Below are 18,270 nucleotides of genomic sequence, written 5' to 3' on the forward strand. Positions count from 1 at the left end.
TACATTCTTACCCTGTGTGACAAGAGATGCTACATGGAAACTGGAAAACATTTTATTGTCTGCAACACAGAATTGACTTTTCCTACTGTATCTAATTTTTATGACAAGAGAGGAGTTTCTCTTAAGTTTCTCTTTTTACTTAAGTTTGGAAGGTCAGTCAGTTTACCAAAACACACAGTAATAGCCCCAGGACTGGACCTTGTTCTCACCAACAAGGAGGGGCTGGTGGGGAGTGTGAAGCTCAAGGGCAGCCTTGGGTGCAGTGACCATGAAATGGGGGAGTTCAACACCCTCGGGGCAGCAAGGAGGGCGCACAGCAAGCTCGCTGCCCTGGACTTCAGCAGAGCAGACTCAGGGCTCTTCAGGGATCTGCCTGGCAGGGTAACAGGAGATAAAGTCCCAGAGGGAAGAGGGGCCCAAGAAAGCTGGCTAATGTTCAAGGACCACCCCCTCCAAGCTCAGGAGTGATGCATCCCGACAAGGAGGATGTCAGGTAAAGCCACCAGGAGGCCAGCATGGCTGAAGGAGGAGCTCCTGGACAAGCTGAAACACAAAAAAGAAGCCTACAGAGAGTGGAAGCAAGGACAGGTAGCCCGGGAGGGATACACAGAAACTGTCTGAGCAGCCAGGGATCAGGTTAGGAAAGTCCTGATAGGATTAAATCTGGCCAGGGATGTCAAAGGCAACCAAAAAAGGCTTCTATAGGTATATGGGTGATAAGAGGAAGACTAGGAACAATGTGGGCCCTGTCTGGAAGGAAACGGGAGAGCTGGTTACCCAGGATATGGAGAAGGCTGAGGTACTTAATGACTTCCTTGCCTCAGTCTTCACCAGCAAGGGCTCCAGCCACACCACCCAAGTTGCAGAAGACAAAGGCAAGGACTGGGAGAATGAAGAATTTCCCACTGCAGGAGAAGACCACCTAAGGAACCTAAAGGTGCACGGGCCCACGGGACCTGGTGAGATGCATCCACAGGTCCTGAGGGAACTGGTGGATGAAGTGGCTAAACCACTACCCATCGTTGAGTTGTGACAGTCTGGCAAAGTTCCCGCCGACTGGCAGACAGGGAACATAACCCCCACTTATAAAAAGGGAAAAAAGGAAGACCCGGGGAACTACCAGCATCAGTCTCATCTCTGTGCCCAGCAAGATCATGGAGTGGGTCCTCCTGGAAGGTGTCCCTGCCTGTGGCAGGGGGGTTGGAACTAGAGGACCTTTAAGGTCCCTTCGAACCCAAACCATTCTATGGTTCTCTGACTAATATAAGGTATCTTTGTGATAACTGTAATGATGCGAGTTCTACCTACCCATACAACTGTACAAGGTAAAATGTGGAAGACAAAGTGGTGTTTCTGTTTATAAGATACAGAACAATACCCCTGGGGCATGCAAAAGGTATTGAACTACTACATGAATTCAAAGCATCTGCTTTCATTCTGAGAAGTATTGAGATTAACTCCTGAGAATTGATATTAATTCCTGAGCAACTTAAAAAATACTTCTTGGCAGTCAGAACACTTGCAGGTGGCAATGTTAGACACATGGGATAAATGTGAATAATTCTGTCACAAAAATATTTTAAAAGAAGAAACTAATAAAAGCATGAGAAGAATACAGCAAATATATCCCAGCTTTTAAAAAAACTTATGCGTCTCAACTCAGTGCATACAATCTTCCTCAGGACTACAAGCTACCCATACAGGATTTGCTTTACAGAGCCACACAACAGGAAAGAACCTTCTTTTCTGCTGTTTTCCTCATAGCTCAAGAACACATAAAACTTGATGGGTTTCAATAATCTGCTTGAATGAGAGAAAGGAAAAGTTTGGTCAGGCAGAAAGTAAAATGTTCTTTTGATGCATGTCCAGCTTGATCTGCCTGGGAGCACTCAGGAGAGTATCTCTAGGCAGGGCTGGTTGTGACACTACTGCAACTGAAAAGCAAGAAGTTTGGGAGTGAGAGGTGATGCTGGTCCGTTACCAACAAGATCAACTCCTACACCAAGGCATTTGGTTTGGTTATGTATCTAAAATTTTATGTCAGATTTTAAAGAACTGTAAAAACTCCCAGATTAATGGATAATATTTTCTGAGTGTTACATACTTAACTCCAATAGGATCTATTCTGGTCACAGCTTTAGGCTTTTCCCTGATACATTACGAGAAATATCAACTGGACTCGATTTCACTCACAGACAATTATTTTAACATAGTTAAATGGAAATTTAAGACTTACCAAAAGAGCATAACTCTATCTGAAAATAGCATTTTTTGCTGTTAAATTGTTTTGTTTAGCAGTAGTTTGGTTTAGCAATTGTTATGTTTTAGCAATAGTTACAATTTTTGCTTTGTTAGTGGTCAGTGTTTATGTTTACTTCTTTTGCAGCAAAGCAACCGAAGGAGCAGCTTACAATCTTTTATTTTTCAAGAATTCCAGGCTGAATTTTATGCTGCAGACAATCAGCAAACAACTGAAGAAGGTACATTATTTTAGAAATAGCAAGGAGCAGTATTTCACTAACTTTTCAAACTACTAGATCCAGATTAAAAAAAGTTTTTCTTTTAAGGTAAGTATATTTTAGGCAGCCTGAGAGTTTCCCGATTCCACTTTTTTTAGGGGCAATTAGGAGTTTATATTACATGAATCAAACTTTTATAAGTTACACTGTTTTGGATGCTAAGGTTTTGTTTCCAGTTTTTGTTTTTACTTAGCACTAAAATGAATTTAAGGAAATAAGATTATAAGTAGCATTACCTCCCTGTGAAAAAAAAAATGTGTTCTGGTTCACTTCAGGTTTTATTCATACTGGGGTTTTCTTTGAACAAATTGGCTTAAGCAAAACTCCAATAATGTCATTTTATCTGGTTAAGTATGTGCCTGAGATACTGGACCCAGCTCTCATATGGAAGGGACAGCCAGACAGAGTTATGGGATAGATCTGCGAGATTCTTGCAGCAGAGGCTCCTCTCCAGTCATGGCATTGCAAGAACCAGGCATTCCCCACATTCCATGCTGGAGACAACAGGACAGCTGGGCAGGAGAACCAAAGGGCAGTGACACTTCCTCAGGGATTGCAGACCTGAAAGCTTTTACCCATCTATTCCCCCTCTTCCAGTGGCTTGTGTCCAGCATGAACTACAGTTACATTAATTTAACTGGCAGCTGTTTCCAGGGTTAATATTCTCAACAGAGAACTAACATGGCCAAGGACTCTGTAGCAAAAGGGTCTTATCTACACAGTCTGTCTTGTTCTTCTATTGCTCTTCAAGTATTCATGCATATTTCTTAGCCAAAAGCAAGGAACCTTCAGAAAGCAGAAGAAATTGAAGTGAGTATGAAGCCATATGATCAATCTTTCAAAGCATAGTAGTGAAAGACACCTATATATTTCACTGAGCTTACTAAAGGTTTATGCTCACATCCTTAGAGAAACCTCTCCAACAGTGAACCAGTTAGAGATTTAACATTTTAATTATGGTAGATCCTTTACCTCACAGGAAATTGTCTTTCAAAGCCACATAACAAACTTTGCTACTCGTGAAGAACAAAGTGCACAGGCATGCCAGATGCCAGTCTAGGTCATGAAATAGTCATAACTGCCTAACAGATCCTGCCATCCAGAAGTTTTTAGATATGCCTCCTGCATTTTAAATTTCAACTAATCATTCCTCAACAAATTTGCTTTTATCATTTCAACAATTCTTTCCCTTTCTTTGTGTAAAAAAGACAAACACCAACCCTCCCCCCAAACACAAAACCCCCACCACTCTACAATCCATAGAGAGCTGCTGCCCTTAGTTCTGTTAACTTGTAACAAAGACTTTACTTCATCCTACTTCTCACTGACCTATTTTTTTTCCATCAGTGGGCTTTCAGCTAGAATGACAAGAACAAGGCAACAAGCAGCAGAGCTCTGCCAGATGGCCTCTAGGAAACCAGCTGGGCTGAACTTTGGGATACTTTAAAGTATATATATATATATATTTGGCGAAAAAGATAGTACATGAGATATTAAGGAAAATTTAGGCCCTGATTTATTCAGTATTATGCACAAGTTAAAGAATTCAGCCTGCAGTAGCAAATCTGATGATCAGACGACTCTCAGATCTCAAGGCAGAGTTGATATGTTTCTTAACTCACGGATTATTTTTGATAGACTTTAAGGAAATGCAGTTTAAAGGAAGAACGTGAACGTGGAGTGGGTGGATATCTGGCATGGAGGATAAGGTTTTCTAAGCATAAGGAACAGCATATAAGAAAGTGTGAAAAGTGGGAGAACAGTACATTAAGTGTCATTGAGGAGGGTAGTTCAAAAGGAATCCAGAGCTAGGAAGTAACTGGAGAAAAACCTATTGTCTCCCAACATAAAGGCAGTGACCTTAAAATAGGGGGAAATCCAAACAAGTTGAAAACGATGTGTGAGTAAAAAATGTTGCTCTCCTCCTCCTAAACAGTTTACTATTTGAAAGAAACATGAACATTTGTTTAGGAGGCAGCACCAATCTCTGTTCCATGGTCCTGAAAGATCCCTCTGACGCAGGACCTGTGCATTGCCCAATTGCCCAACAGGTATCGCTAATGGCAGTAGTATTAAAAATACATGGAGATATTGCCACCAATCATGCACATTTTTGCCTAAATGAGCATCATGTACTCAGTAACAGAGTCATTTGGGTTTCTTTGTCTTTTACTCCTTCTCACAGATTTGGAGAAAGCTAGATATGTTTCTACTGTCTGGACTGAATGTATTATACATCACATTCTAGTTACACGTTTATTTTTGTCTAAGATGTAGGCAGAGTTGGGAGCTCGAGACGACATTTTCTCAAATTGCCACTTGACTATATTCTTAGTGTAAAAAGAGAACAAATTTGCTTGCGAGGAGAAGAGACAGATAAGATTGGGGAAAAAAAAAATTGTGTCCCTTGGTGCCGATTCGTTCCTGTTTAAGAAAAACTTTAAGGTTGTTACATTTGTTACATGAAGTAGTATTTTCAAATGCAGTTTTTACATAAAAACATTCTATAAACTCTAGCTGGCCTGGATATCAACTTTATATAATTTGGAAAAAAATAATACCAAAGGCCTATCTTAGAAACGTAAATAAGTGGAAGGCAATTAGGGCAGAACACTATTGCTTAGTGACCCAGGAGTCTTGCTGCTAGTCAAGCAAAAGATTTTCCAAATGAAGAAATTAAACAAAATTCTTTCTTTCCCAATTACGAAGGGTAATCCTAGACGGGACTCTTTGTTGAACAAGCCATCAATAAATAGCTTTCTTTGGGATCTAAAATGCAATTGTGGTCTTTCAAGCAGGGAGTTTATACTCAGCTCTCTATCTTGCATAGATAAATGGCAAAGCAGCAAAACAAGTATTTTACTCTCATTTTATGCTTCCTGGACAAAATCTGATTCACATTTGCTTACTTTAGTGACACATGCATACATTTTTGTTTCATTGCAAAAATCAACAACACCCAAAAAAGCACGAATGTGTCTCACTTCCCTTTTATGAGAAAAGAATTATGAGTCTAATTCCACTGAGTTTTTTTAAAATGTTGTTGTATGTCAGGAGAGGAGTAACTATAGTATCAATTTATTCAAATAAATAGCTATTGTGTGGGCTTTGACTGCTGACTGCTTAACTGACTACACTTAACCTCTATGTTACTGTATGATGGTCAGGCTGGAGGATCCATCCCCAGAACCAAGGAATGCTTCAGGCTGGAAGGTCATTTGGACCAACATCTTCCCTGAAGCAGGGTCAGCACTGAAGCAACTAAGTTGCTTTGGACTTTGTCCAGTTGGAACTCAAAAACTTAACAGGACAGAAATTGCAGAATTTCTGGTAGATCTGATCCGGTGTTTATTACCCCTCACAGTAATTCCTCGCCTGCCCCCTTACACCTGGCCAGAATACCCCTTGCTGTACTTTATGATCGTCTCTCATTCTCCTGCCATGCACCTCCAGAAAGTGCCGAGTCCATCTTTTCAGTAACATCTTAAGCACTGCAAGACTGCAACTCCCTTCTTCTCCAGACTAAGCAGTACCAGTTCGTTCCCTCAGCACCCCCTCACTGACTGCCTCCCGACTACCAGAGTGGCTCTCCCAGGATTCGCTCGAGTTTATCAACATCCTGGGTGCCCAAAGCCCGTAGTAAGCCACACTGGATGAGAATGTATTCCTACTCATCACCCACACCTAATAAATGGATAGACTCTTAAGGAACTTCACTTGTAATGCCAGGTGACATGTAATGGCAGTAGCATGAACTAACTACATTATCTGAACTCAGCTGCTTTTTCCACTGATCGAGTAGTTCACTCATCTAGACTGTAATGTCCCAACCTGGATACAGGGATGCTGTATATGACACAAGAATTGCTAGAAACAGTCCGATTTTATCCCTTGATTTTACACTGATTCTGCAGGCCCAGCTGTCTGTGAAAACCCAAAACCCAACATATATACCTCTTCCCTCCTGCTAGCTTATGATATAGAACTGAGCATAAGCAATAACATTTTGTAATGCCATCTTTTAGGCTCTTGTGCTGGAAACAGAAACAACCTGAAAGCCAGCAGCTATACTAATTTCTCTTAGCAGTATCTAGCTTCAGAAACAGGTCATAGTAATAATAATAATATAAAAGATTAATCATACAAATGCTGACCATTCATTTCAGTATTATCCAAGTGGAGGTGGGGGGAGTTCTCAGTGTCTCATTCAGGTATGATATCAATGAAGAATCAAGGCCAAAAGACCTGTTCTTGCTGAAAAGATCTATTAAAGCAATACAAGATTTTGCAAACATACTTTTTAGAAGGCCTTTTGTCTGTATTAAAGAATCATCCACTATTTTCTGTGTTATTCCTTGCTACTGAGAGAACCTTCTGGGACCATATTAAAAAAATGCTGAAGAGTATCTTTCAGATGTAGTCACGCAGTATTATTTTTGTACTATGAAGTTCTTACAGTAACCATTCCTTAACTGATTCGGTTTTATTCTAAATTTATTTTTTACAAAGTATATTCACTGGACAGTTCAACTTATGCACTACATAAAGTCAAACTTTCAGTAGTTTGGAGGAACCTTCTTTTTGTACTGGGATTTAAAAACAAAGACCCACAATATCCAGAGGCAGAAAGACCACCCTGCTACTGTTGAACTTAGCAAAGAAATTTAATGTGCATTTTATAAGCCAAGCTAAGAAACGATTGGATGACTCTCCACTGAGGTATATGTATTAACTAAAACAGCAACAAATTCCTCAGAGTTGTTTTCCTCTTCTGCTAATTGAGACAGTTATGAACTTCAAGGTGAAACCAAGAAAGAGTATTTGATTTAATAATTTGAGGGCTGCATAGGTATTCTGTCAGACAGGATGAGGTAGTAATTAAGACTGAGGTTAATTCAGTACTCCAAAATCCAGACATCACTTGGAAATGGTGTGTTAGCACAGAAACTGTTCCATTAGGCACGCTCATGACACAGTTGTTCTTATGTCTTACACAATAAAATATTTATTTATGTTCTTTAGAAGGCTATTTCATAATGCAGCCACAGCAGTGATTTAAACCTCAGTCATAAATAACGTTTGGTGAGCTTTGTGAGATGAGCCCTTCAGCAAGCAGCCCACATTATGGCTTTCAATACTTTGTTCAGATTTCCGATCTGGGTCGATGCATGTTCCAAACTCCCAATGCAAACAAATCCTTGAAATAAAAAGACTGATGGCAGCTGAGTTCCAACTGAAATTTTTAATAGAGGAGTGCATCATATTATCATTACAACTAACTAACTACACAGATACTCCAACTTAAAAGTAAGGTTCTGCCTACTGTCGCTAGTTTGAAAAGATCAGTATCCCAGGAGGGAGACTTAATCTCAGGTAGTACTTGCAAGCCTCTCTCAAGTAATCTCTGGCTGCATCTCTGACTTGAGGAGTTAAGTGCAATGATTCTCTCCTGCTCTCAGATGCCAAACTCAGCTACTTGGTCTAAACTATATCTGCTTCGGTCAAGGAATAGAAAGTCTACCAGAAGGAGACTTCCCAGTGGCTGCAGTCTAGTGCCCACAGCCAAAGTTACAGGAGAAATAATCTGCCCTTGTTTTATCCTTACTTGAAATGCAGATGAGGTAGCTTTTTATTTTAATGTGGGGAAAAGGGAGACAGCATACTGCTTTATCACTTCAGAAAGAAGAGACTTGCTGACTTGCAGAAAGAATGGTCAGAAAATGAAAGCAAACAGTTGTTCGTGAGAAAAAAGCAAGTTTCCATTTCCTGTGTTTTCAAAGTTCTGCCCTTAGGCTTCACTGGAATCCAAACGGAGGGACAAGAGATTATTGCAAGTACACAAAAAAAAACACAAAACCAAACCCGATATTTCAGAGCTGCCTTTCCACTATATCTATCATTAAAAAGTCTTCACCAACAGAATACCAGCACTGGGAAAACATGGTAATGCAAAATAGTGGCAATTCAACATTTCATTGTGCAGGTGTACCTACAAGTGAAGAGCTGTCTTAGACCACCTGCTCCAACAGCAGCTGAAGCACACTACGGTGCTCGACCGTCAAGATATTAACACCGAGGACCCAAAGCAGAATTTAACCATCTATGGCTGGTTTCCTTACTTTGAGGAAACACAGATGTATACTGAACATGGACGCCATTGAAGTCAGCATTTTCAAATGTGCAACATTAAAGCTAAGCTCCTAAAACCAGATTTAAATGAATGAAGTATATAATTTCTCTTACTTTTAAATCCTTCTTAGCAGGATATACAGCTATTCATATGGAAGAAAATAAGGCCCATTTTGATTACTGGCTAAAGTTCTAGATTCAGCTTTACAATTTGCACTCTAATTTGGAAAATATCACTAGCTTGCATTGGCTAGAATTTTCATTGTTTTTCTCATGGTGAGAAAAACAACTTTTCATTTTCTTTAGAAAGCTACCAATACAATACTCTAAGTCTTTAAGAACAGATGGTTTGCTAACTGTATTTTTGTGGTTTTCAACAATTGTGCTCCCAAACCTAGAACTAGGAAAGATAATAATAAAGATCAAAGCTATCAGAACAAGAAAGGAATTTTTATGGATTGACTGGCATGTACTGTTCCAAAAAGCCTCATTTTTCTGGGTAATTAGACAGTTCAGAACAAAGCTTTGAGGGAAACAACATATTCTTCTGGAATAGCACAAGCCAAATGTAGCAAAATGTTCTTCATGTCCAATTTGTCAAAATCCTTCCCTGATAAAATTATTTAGCCAACACCATTCCATTGCTGATTATTATCCAGGAGCTGATCCAAAAACAATGTACCAGCTTTATGCACAATCTCATCTCATCAACATCTAAAAAAACCCACACTCCTTTATTATCATTTTATCAGTGTTGCACTCCGGGAGCCTCTAGCAAAGAGGTGAGCTTAAATCACAGAATTACTTCTGCAGGGAAAGAGATTTATAGACTTTGGGGGCTACATTTTATATACTAGGTTTTAAAATTTTGGCCTCGGAACCTAAAATGAAAATGGCAGAGGTGAGGAGTGTGTAAAAGGAGCAGAGTTACTCATAGAAGAGACTTTAGAAGAGAAACTGGACATATCATAGGACAAGATTTGCCACAGAAATATAAGATCCCACTCCAGGTTTTCCTCTATGTCCCCTTCAGAGTGCACCATCTCTATCTATCATAAGAGCAAGTGAATAAGGAGCATACTTGCTTTTCAGCCAGCTTGGTTTACCACCAGCAGTTTAGCTCCTGCTGCTAACGACTGAGGCTGTATGACATGTCCTGTGCCATTGTAGCTGCTAAAAGTTTGGTAACTTCCGGCAGAGCAAAAATGTGACATGTGGGGGAGAAGCAGCATTCACGTCTTGATACTGAGCTAAATCTGCCAGAACTCATCTCTCTTAGCTCTGTTTCATTGTGCTTTATGAGCTAGGCTAGGATAAATTTGTTATTACTGTCTTCAAAAACATGATGTGTATCTAAATTATGCTCATTTTATAACTTCATATATAAATCAGACAAAACGGTGTTCTGTATTTGACTACTTATAAACAATTTGTATACAATAACTATATAGTCTGTATACATTGAGATTTATTGTCTTACCATTTTTTATTCTTTCTTTATATTGGATAAACAAAACAAAGTTATATTAAAGCAATGGTATATGGCTACTTCATTTTAAATTTAAAACAGCTGTAGAAAGTTATGGAATGAAAAAGATTCAATGACTAATATAATTTGAAATAAAAAATGCAAAACCATGTGAAATATGTAGAAAATGTATCTTAAAAGAAAATATAGCAAGTCATTGTAATTTTAACAACACCCTAGAACTACACAGATAAGACTAAAATAGAACAAACACTGAAATACTAATTCTTCAAAATTTGTATTATTAATCAAAGTTCTGGGGTTTTAGAATGCCTCTGAACAACATTCTGGCAAATGCTGAGACAAAAAGCTGCACTTTAACTACCCGGGGTAGCAGAGAACAAATAAAAAAAACTCAAAGAGACTGAGATAAAGGCAAGCAGTATAAACAATGAATAATGCTCATTCTTTCCAAACACCTACTGCAATATTTTGATGTTCACCTTGACGTGCTTTGCTATTCTGCCAAAACAAAAAAGGACTGATTGTTTTATTATTTTATTATCACTTAAGGCTTTCATCCTAGTTCCTAACTTGAAGATGGTAACTGTCCTACATAAGAAATTAATGTAATATTTTATTACTAAATAGAAGCAGATAAGAGAATGATAAACACAGGGCTGTACAGCACTCCAAACTTTACTCTTTTTTTTACATTTCTTTAGGAAGTCAATAAGCATTTTAATATAGGCATTATGTATTTTCAAAGAGAGGCTTTGACGAAGTTCTCTACCAAACTTCTCAAAGAAACTTTGTTCTCACAAGACAAGAGGGAAAGACCTCTTGTAATTTAAAGAAGAAAAAGTGTAGGAGTTACAGGTCTGTCTTTCTGCTGCAGAGATTACACTCCCACCGGGACTGTGGTGTTCAAAATAGTCATGAAGAATCTGGAAAAGAGGGTGTGTACATGTGATTAAAGATGAGATGGGATAATCAGATCTAAAGCCAGTCAAGGCAATATATGGGATACTGGGCACCTGAATCAGAAAATGGCAGGTGAAATACTCTGCTGAAAAATGCAATTCAATGTCCATAGGGAAAAATAATTGTAAAATACACTTAGCTAAATCGGAGCCCATCATTATATTTTACCAGTTAGGAAAAAGATTAATTTTGGATAGTTCTCTGAAAATAGCATTCAGCAGCAGCCTAAAAGGCAGAAATGTTAACTAGTAGGACAGAATTAAGAACAACATAGTTTATGGCTGTATTATGCCCCAATCTTCAAAACAGTTCTAGTCACATCTCAAAAAAAGCAGCAACATAGATACAAAGGTACATAGAAGAAAGAATGGTCAGGAATCGCAAATGGTTTCCATGCAAAAAAGACTAGAGCACCTCAACTTGAGAAAGGAATGCTTCTGGAAAGAAACAGGTTAGACATTTTTAAAAATCATGAACAGACTGGAAAGGGTGATCTTCTAATTATTTGCTGACAATTCCTCACAGTACTCAAGGATGAGGATGCCAAAAGCAGTTATTAGGCAATAGTTTAAGTACAAAAGAAGCTCCTTCACAACTAACTAAATAACTGAATTTGTTATAATGGGAAATTGTAGAAGAATTGGAGCACATAAGCGAGTTCAAAAAGGGATCAGATGCATTCAGAGGAGAGGTACAGTGGTAGTTATACAGCCTCTGGATCTGGAAAGCCCTTACCCGCAGATGGTTGAAAACAGCGAGGGTTAAAGAATGTTCCTGCTTTGGGCATAACATAAAAACGTAAACATAATCCTCCTGTGGGATTAGGTGAATGGTTTGCATGACCTGGATATGCAGTTCTAATGTTCACTAGTGGAAGCAGGTTCAGTTTCTGAAGGAAACTAATTTTGAAAAAGTGAACAAAGGAAAATTGCCTTTATGCCCATTATAAGTAACTAGCAATGCTGAAGGAAGGGATGGATAGAACAGAGAGAAGACAGCAATGGGAGAAAAAGACCTTTTTTCTTACCCTTTTCTGGTCAATACAAAACAGTACATGCTAAGACCCTGCTGCCATAGGATGGTACTGTGTTGGATTCCCAAGCAGCCTTCTTGAAGATGTAAACATATCTCAGTCTGAAGGTATCTCCCTGCTTTGTCATGTTTTCAACTCTTGCATCTGAACAAACTTCAGATGTTTTTAAGAGGGTATTTGCTGACAGACCACTGAAAGTGTTTTAGTTCGTTAATATTCATTATACAAGTACTGGAATTTAACAGAAGACAAGACAGTAACCCAGCACTTTCCAAACTTTGCAGTCTTACATATACATACATGCCTTTGCTTGCACACACACTAAATAACATTCCCAATTTTATAGCTGTGTGAAGAAAATTCCAGTTGACTGCAATATTATTTAATAGAAGGTGCAGGTGCAAATCGCTGTAGATCTTCTTCCCCTCCTCTTTCCCCAGAAGATCAAGAAATGGAGGTGGCATGAAGGTTTACACCCCTCCTCGATTACAAAGGATTATTTCCATTCTCCATCTTTTTTCTTTCTTATTATCTCAGCCTACCAGCTTCTTCCTTTGCCATCCCCTTACCTACCACACATACCCAGTTGCACAGTGCTGCCTACACTCCTGCTCCCAATGCCTCACATGTGGCTGAGTCAGAAAAGACATGAAAATAATCGTTTCTTAAATCAGCGGTACAAACAGGGGGAATGTTTTAAGATGTTCTTGCAATTCCTGCTGGTTTTTTTACCACAGAATCTATGCCAGTAGAGTGCAAAGAAATAAATCAAACTTTCTGAGATAGAGGCTGGAAGTATCTCTTCTCTTTCTTCAATTAATATTTCTTTCTAGTTCGGCCAGTATAAAAATCAGGTCTCAGTAGGCAAGGAAATGTAAAAAAAAAAAAAAAAAAAAGTTGGACTCAGATATGATGGATGGCCTTCCCCACTAAGGTATTCAAATTTTGAAAAAAAAAAAAAAGATAGAAATACTGTCCATCAGCCACATGTTTTTACAACTCTAGAAGTTATTTTACACTGTAAGCAATATTTTCCATGCATACCCAGTAAGCTGGGTAATAAGAGAAATTCAACAGCGAGATCACTTTAACAACGAAGAGATCATACGGATCATTAGAACTTCCAGTGCACTATTGCTCGCTTCTGCCTCAGAGGGTAACTGCACCCAGGCCGCTAACAGCCCCTGCACATGAGCAAAGCACACAGACAGTATTTGATTCTTGTCTACCAAACTTTGTAAGCAATTTACTCTCTTTTCCATTAATGAAAAGCACAATCAAAGCTTCCACTCACTACAGAAAGGCTTTCAAGAGACAGGCTGTACATTTTGTTTGCCTCTAAGCTTCCACATTTTCTCTGAGCTGGACTGTGACAACACTAAGTTCAATATTATGCCTTTAACCTCAGGAGGCCACATCTTGCCCTCCTGCTGTAAGGCTTCAGGACAGAACTAAGCAAGAAAAGCTCACCAAGTCCTGGGAGAACAGACAAGCAAAGGAACGTGATACCAAGCTGGGAATGACTCTGTGAGTACCTATTCCATGATTACCTTCACCTACTCAGAAAGCAGCAAGCATCTGTCTTTTGGAGTGGGGGAAGGGGAGAGTCCCAATATAAGCACAATAATTGTACATTAAGGAACTCAAAGTCATTCATAATTTCTAAAATTCAAAAAGCCAAAGTTCTTACCCACTGACATCACAAGAGCTTTGCTTGACTGCTCAGGATATGGCCAGTATGAAAATTTTGGGGAAAAAAAATTGTACAACGGGGGAGGAATTGTTAGTCATCATCTTTATTACACATATATTTAAATTTCAAAGCTTCTGTGATACAAACACAATGCTTTAGTATCAAGCATTTAAAATGGTATATTTTCTTCCAATTAAGGTTCTCAATCCTGATGATTTTTATCTAAACAAAACATATCCACGCATATTTGCTACAAGGAGCAAAACAGAACTTTTTTGTCCTATCAGAAAAATGACAATTTCTCCAAGGAAAAAGGATTTTGTAACTTTTTTTTTTTTTTTTTTCCTTTGGCAAAAAAAGCATTAGAGAAATTTTCAAAAGAGAGTTTTTCCAACATCCAAAAGTTAAAATTGCATCTCAGTATCCCTCCTTCCCTTGAAGCTCATGTTTGCAGTTTCGCATTAGAAACTGTGTTTTGGGATCCCTTATGAAACTTTCCCCAGTTTAGTTGTATCTCTATCAATTCAGTTAAACTGAACATTGGCTTTACATTAGTCCTACTGTAGTTATTAGAGTTGATATAAAGAAAAACTTTATAAGCTATGTTATTTTTACTTTTTTTTTTCCATACAGCAATGCAGATATTTGCTTTACTTGTCAGTTGATCATGTTGTTTTCACTCAAAGATTCATCAATCTGGTATGGCTGGATACAGTTGCTAAATACTAAGATTACTTTAAAATGTTTCTACCAAAACCAGTAACACCATATTTGATGTTCTCTGCAGGGGAATGAGCAAGGGAACAAAAAGAGCCTAGACCTATTCCATTCTGTACCTCATCTTCAGTAAGAGCCACACGCTTTCACCAGATTGAGAGGCATGAGAATGTGTATAAAGTGGACCTTTCATGGAGACTCAACTTCAACAAAAATGGCTCTAGAAATTTCTAAAGTGAGCTAAAGGAAGCCAGAGGGAGTTCTTTAACAGGATCACCACCTCTCTTTGGTTTGGTGAGCATCTGCTTAGTGTTGCTGGATTTCCCAATAGTATTTAAAACTCATGAAATCAAGAAGTACATATAATCTGATCCATAAAACCAATATTTGCATACTCTGAGTAATCTTCAGAGAAAGAGTCCAGTATTTTGATGTATATTTTCAAGAAAAAACTAAATCTATGACAGGTGATTAAAAGGGTACAGAAAGGAGCAGATGCAAGTGAGCATCGTCCATGATGCGAAGCTCCTGGAGTCTTGTCAGCCTTAGAGCTTGCATACTGACCTTGTATATGCCCAAACAAAGGGACATCATTAGTGGAGGAACCACTTCAGATGCAAGGAAATTTTCAGGGAACATATTCCTGAGTCTCAGCTGCCTTCTCCAAATGACCAGAAAGCAGATGATGGCCACTGTCTCTGGATATTACTTTATTCTCCCTGGCTGAGCTCCAAGGCATCTGTTGCATAAGCAAAGCCTAATTAGAAGGGCTGTCTCTACCCAGACAGCTGACATTTATTCGCCATGGGAAGAACCTGTCCGCTAACAGCATTCCCATGAGCCTGACTGCCATGCCTGAAGAGCAGACTGAGTCTATAGCCTGTTCCCAAGGACTGCAGAAAACTCAGATCTTTTCCCTTTAGGCACTGCAGCCTTGATGGAAAATAGATGAGGGTCTGGTTTTACAATCTAACAGGGCTCTACACTGCTTTGGAAAGAAGACAAACATTATGGACTGCCACCAACTATTAGAACTTAGTGTGAAATCACAGAAGAGTTATCAGCATGTAGCTTTCATGACCTGTTTTACACATATTTGCCAAAGTTTTCCAAAATAAAGTTAAGACACCAGTACACAAACAGACAGTTTACAACCTGTATCTCTCTACATCAATAAACATGTCGTTTCTAAGCAGCTGAGCCAACTAAACCAGTTCTTCGGGTATTTTATTTTAACGATTTTTCTATCTTATCTCCCTCATAACAAGCTCCCTTGTCTCCTAGTCTCCTGCCAGCCTGTAGGGACAAGAGACAGCATTTGCTGTGCCTGGTTTTAAGCTTCACACATGCCAGGTTGCCAGCTGGCAGATCCATCAGAATCAATAATAATTTCAGCTCACAGTGGAGCCTTTCCCCCTCAGCAGCACTAAGCTGGGTCTCTCCTCTCACCACACCACTGGTTTTCTCTTGTAAGAACATAATACTTCTGAGATCCTCTCTTGCCAAATTCAACAAGTTGGACAAGTTCAAAGGCTACCGGGAGGGAATGAGGGGAGGGCAGGGAAGAAGGGGGAAGGATAGTTGGCTGACAACCAGAATAACAGCATAATTTTTATTCCAAGGAAAACAAGACCAAAAATAGATTTTGGCAAGAAAAAATGCATAGCTAACACTTAAAGGCACCTAGCAGACAATATACAATGAGAAATGTGTCTCTAACCAATAGCCGTATAAATATTTTTTTCCATGAAAAAAAGCTTCTGTAGTCACTCTTCCCCCAGCACTGCAACAGCTTTTGAAGCTGGTGACCAGTTTCAACCAAAGCTGACCCAGGGAATGGCAGCTATCAGGCAGTTTGCCTTTCTATGGCAGATGCCATTTCATCCGAAACAGAGACTATATAGAATAGCTTTAAAATATAAACTGATGTAACAATTGTGGTGAGGATACTCTTAGAACACAGTTCTAAGGAAAATAATGTTCTGTATGTCAAGTATTTGGCAATTTCATGAAACATAAAAGCTAGAGTTTATAAGTTTCACACATTTCCTACTCCTGTTGTCTTTTCCCCCTCCCCAATCAGGTTATCCATATAACTATGTGTTGTCAACAGTAAAAGTTACAATACTGTAAAAGAAACATATATGTGCTAATTTTAAAGGCACACTATTTGTAACCACAGAAGCATCTCCTAAACTTGACATAAAAAGATAATCATTGGAATTCTAAGAAAAAATTAATAAACAAGTATCAATAAATATTTATTGATTTAACATTCGCACTCCTCTGAGATCTGGTACAAAAATGAACAACAACCAAAACCACAATCAGTCCTGTTGACATTTTTAAGAATAAACCTATTTAGAAGGTGATTGTCTAGTACCCCATGCAGAACAGTTTAGAAGGAAATTAAACAGAGAATCCACAGAGAGGTTGAGAAAGACACATGCTGCCACATGCATGGAAGTTTGCGCAGCTGTAAGGCTACAAAACGTCAAATTTCTCAAATTGGTTAAAGCCAAAATTTACTTAAAACAAAAATTGAAATATTAACATGAAATCCCAAAGACACTCAAAATTCATTACAGAAAAATACTGTCATGAGGTTGCAAATACAAGCTATTCTGTAGTAGAAATGAGAGAGGTGCTACTATCTATGTAACATTGCAACTGTTATTTTAAGAAAAACCGTAAGCCATGTACATAGTAGTTTATTCAGACTTTTTACAAAAATAAAGTAGCCCAAATGTACTTAGAAGTATTAGAGGATTTAGGTGTGCCCTCAAACTACAGAGTACCATCATGCCTCTAAGAATCACTTCATCTATATGTTTACCAGCGAAACGACCCTTGAACAAAGCAGCAATCACTATTTAACAACTGAAACAAATTTAAAATATGTATTTCTACCACTTATACATTCTTGACATCAGACCTCTCAACTGGACTTCAAAGCATATGTTGTGGAAAACACTTGAAATAATTATGTGGCTGTTCCCATATTTGAATAGAACGGCACACTTACACGGTTCAAGTCAATCTCATTTGAACCTTGAGGATTCTTTGAAAATTTGGAATACAGAGAACAGAACAGTTGTATTGCTTTCAGACAAAGTTCCGATTTTTCTAAGTCTTATTTGCCCCTATAATTTTTTCCTCCGTAGAAGAGAAAACAAGGCATAGAAATGCCTGAAGTAACAATTCAATTCCATAACTGAACGTATAGTTGCCAAAATAACATGCCTTACTTTACTTGCTATGTTTTAAGAAGGAAGTTGAATTTCCTGCTCTCTTCAAGAAGCAACTGTATGTTCAAGGCTTTGAGCCCCAGAGAGATGCTAAGGATTACATTAGCTACTACTTAGTTTCTTTTCTTTTTGATAGCAGGGTTCCCACAGCTGCCCCAGGAGCAAGGGTGTTTCTGACTGACTATTGTAATGTTACAGAGAGGCAATGTGCACAGGACAGCGCACGCTGTGTGCTGATTGTCACACTCGCTATCAGGGGACTGGAGGAATTCAGAGAAAGGTCAGTGTCTTCAGCAGCTCCTCTTGTGGAGAAATGGGAGGTTGCTCAGAGTACTGAACTGTCACACAAGGAATGAAGAAGCAACTGATTGAAGTAGGGATGTAACTGTGCCCTTTGACACAGCCCCTTTGGGATTTATACAGGCCACATTTTGCTCACAGATGCACCGGGCACCTGAAACTACGTGGCAGCTCCACCC

General features: G+C 38.8%; 1 protein-coding gene across 1 annotated transcript in view; it reads right to left on the bottom strand.

Annotated features, from left to right (window-relative positions):
- The window catches only part of IRAG1 (inositol 1,4,5-triphosphate receptor associated 1), a 93,644-nt gene that overhangs the window by 37,861 nt on the left and 37,513 nt on the right, over positions 1–18,270 (bottom strand). The gene's annotated exons all lie outside the window — the stretch shown is intronic.

The sequence above is a fragment of the Athene noctua genome, chromosome 14 (assembly GCF_965140245.1).
Source record: "Athene noctua chromosome 14, bAthNoc1.hap1.1, whole genome shotgun sequence".
Taxonomy (NCBI): domain Eukaryota; kingdom Metazoa; phylum Chordata; class Aves; order Strigiformes; family Strigidae; genus Athene; species Athene noctua.